The 3122-nt window shown below is 72.5% G+C and overlaps 1 non-coding gene across 1 annotated transcript; it reads left to right on the top strand.

Moving 5' to 3' along the window:
* Positions 1-716: 716 nt before the first annotated feature.
* On the top strand, positions 717-835 carry LOC135979470 (5S ribosomal RNA). Its single transcript, XR_010596772.1, has one exon. It is a non-coding gene; the product is annotated as a 5S ribosomal RNA (ribosomal RNA).
* Positions 836-3122: the final 2287 nt, after the last annotated feature.

Here is a 3122-nt window from a genome sequence, read left to right as displayed (position 1 = left end):
AGGCCGCCCTGGGCTCACCCTCCCCGGCCGCAGCGAGGGACTGCCTCCCGGCCGACTGGATCGGGCCCCTGGAAGTCTGGGGGGGGGGGGGGAATGGAACCTGACGCCTCCGAGGAGGGGACGCCCAGGGAAGGAGGGAGATCCGGGTTGACCTGGTGACCGGACGGGAAAGAGGCCACCGGGCGTGCCCCCGTTAAAACCCCTAGGGGTTGACCTGGTGGCCGGAAAGCAAACCGGCCAGCAGGTGAACCCTTTCGATTCCACGGGTTGACCTGGTGCCCGGGAAGCGAACCGGCCAGCAGGTGAACCCGTCCGATTCCACGGGTTGACCTGGTGCCCGGGAGGGGACTCTGAAAATTTTTCAGCCCTTTCGACTCGGGGTTGACCTGGTGGCCGAGAGGGGCCTCGCACGGCAGGCAAGCCGCCCTGGGCTCACCCTCCCCGGCCGCAGCGAGGGACTGCCCCTCCCCACCCCCCGGCTGACAGGATCGGGCGCACTGGAAGTCCGGGACAGTATTTTCCCCGACGCCGGGGAGGGCGGGCGGAGGGGCTCTGGCGGCCAGCCCGGGCCCCGGAGCTCGAAAAGGAAAAAAGGACCGGGCCCGCGAGAGACGGGGGCCCTGCCGCAGGGGGGGGGGGCAGTCCGACCGGGGCTCACCGTGCGGCAGGCCCGGGCGTCGGCAGGGGAAAGCGGGCGAGGAGGCGCGGGGCCGGGTGCCTACGGCCATACCGGACCGAACGCCCCCGATCCCGTCCGATCTCGGAAGGTAAACCGTCCCGGGCCTGGCTAGTACTTGGATGGGTGACCGCCTGGGAATCCCAGGTGCCGTAGGCAGCTTTTCCCGGTCCGAGTCAGCTCTCTCTCCTTTTCTGGGGGGGAAGGAGAGGGGGGGACGGGCCGGAAAGCCCCTCGTCGCTCCTGCCGAGTCGGAGGTCGCGGCCGCAGGTCACGGGTCTGGGCGCCTGGGGTCCGGCTCCCCACCCACCCGGCTTCCTCCGCGGAGGACCCCCCCCGGGGCCACCGAAGCCGCTGGGGGAGACCCCGGGCATGGGGCGGACTGGCCCGGACCCTCCCGGCCGCCGGCCCGCAGGTCCGCCCCGAATCCCCCCCCGCGGCCACCCAGGCCAGGCCTGGCCAGGCGGGACGGACGGCGGGTGTCCAGCGCCCAGCGGCTTCCTCCAGCGGGGACCCACGGACCCCAAAGCCGCAGGGGGAGGCCCCGGGCCCGGGACGGACTCGCTCGGACCCCCTGCGCCCGGCCGCCGGCCCGCGGGACCGCCCCGAATCCCCCCGCGGCCACCCAGGCCAGGCCTGGCCAGGCGGGACGGACGGCGGGTGTCCAGCGCCCAGCGGCTTCCTCCAGCGGGGACCCACGGACCCCAAAGCCGCAGGGGGAGGCCCCGGGCCCGGGCCCGACTCGCTCGGCCCCCCCGCCTCCCCTGCGCCCGGCCCCCGGCCCGCGGGACCGCCCCGAATCCCCCCGCGGCCACCCAGGCCAGGCCTGGCCTGGCGGGACGGACGGCGGGTGTCCAGCTCCCAGTGGCTTCCTCCAGCGGGGACCCACGGACCCCAAAGCCGCAGGGGGAGGCCCCGGGCCCGGGACGGACTCGCTCGGCCCCCCCGCCTCCCCTGCGCCCGGCCCCCGGCCCGCGGGACCGCCCCGAATCCCCCCGCGGCCATCCAGGCCAGGCCTGGCCTGGCGGGCCGGTGTGCGGCTCCCCCGGGCTTCCTCCCCCGACGACCCGCGCCCCCCTGAGCCGCAGGCGGAGACCCCGGCCCCGGGGCGGACCGGCCCGGGCTCGCTCGAGCCCCCTGCGCCCGGCCCGCAGGACCGCCCCCCCGAATCCCCCGGGAGAGGCCCGGCCTGCACGCCACTGACGACCCGCGGCCCCCAAAGTCGCAGGAGGCGCCCCCCCCCGGTTAGCCCCGTCTCGCTCCGCGCCCCCCGCCCCTCGCTGCCGGGACCGGGCGCCGCCCCAGAGTCAGCCGCAGCCGGCCGGCCTGAGAGCTGCCCTCCTGTGGACGACGGTGAGTTTACCTTGATACTAACCGGCCGTCAGCCAGGTCAACCCCATTGCTAGACTGGGGTGGACCTGGTGGCCGAGTGGGGACTTGGAACATTTGACAGCTGCTTCCCGGGGCTTGACCGGTTGTCCTGAACGCCCCCCACCCCCAGCCCCAGCCCCCGGCTCCTGCTCCCCTCTCCCCAGCCTCGGTGCTCCGCTCCCTGCCTCGGAGGCTGCCTCTCTGCGGCGCCTGCATCGCCTCCGAGGACGCGCACCCTCCGGAGGCTGGACGTAAACCCACCACTGCCGCTGACCCGGCTCTCCGAGGGACGACTGTGAGGCCTCCCCCCCCCCCCCACCCCCGGACCGCCCTGGGGACGACTGCTAAGCCTCCCCCACCGGACCGCCCGGGGCAAGACTGCTAAGCCTCCCTCCCACACACACACACACACACTGTCGGGGGAGGACTATTAAGCTTTCCCCCTGGAGCGCCCGGGGCGGACGACTGTTAAGCCTGCCCCCGGAGTCCTCGGGGGAGGACTATTAAGCTTTCCCCCCTGGAGCGCCCGGGGGGGGACGACTATTAAGCCTGGCCCCCGGAGTCCTCGGGGGACGACTATTAAGCCTCCCCCGGACTGGCCGGGGGGCGACTATTAAGCCTCCCCCGGACCTGCTCCGTCTCGACTATTAAGCCCCCCTCTGTGGTCCTCAAGACCACTGCCGTGCTGCCCTCGGAGTGGGGTGACACCCGGGCCGGAAAGCAAACCGGCCACCAGGTCAACCCGTCGAATCCAATGGGTTGACCTGGTGGCCGGAAAGCAAACCAGCCGCCAGGTCAACCCGTCGAAACCAATGGGTTGACCTGGTGGCCGGAAAGCAAAACGGCCGCCAGGTCAACCCAGTAGATTCAGCGGGTTGACCTGGTGGCCGAACGGGGACTTTGAAAATTTGACAGCCGCTTCCCGGGGGTTGACCTGTTGTCCCGGTGGGGACTTTGAACATTTGACAGCCGCCTCCCAGGGCTTGACCTATTGTCCCGGTGGGGACTTTGAGAATTTTACAGCCGCTTCCCGGGGCTTGACCTGGTGGCCGAGTGGGGACGTTGAACATTTGAC

The sequence above is a fragment of the Chrysemys picta genome, unplaced genomic scaffold, assembly GCF_011386835.1.
Source record: "Chrysemys picta bellii isolate R12L10 unplaced genomic scaffold, ASM1138683v2 scaf891, whole genome shotgun sequence".
NCBI lineage: Eukaryota > Metazoa > Chordata > Testudines > Emydidae > Chrysemys > Chrysemys picta.
This window is presented reverse-complemented; position numbering and strand designations above follow the sequence as displayed.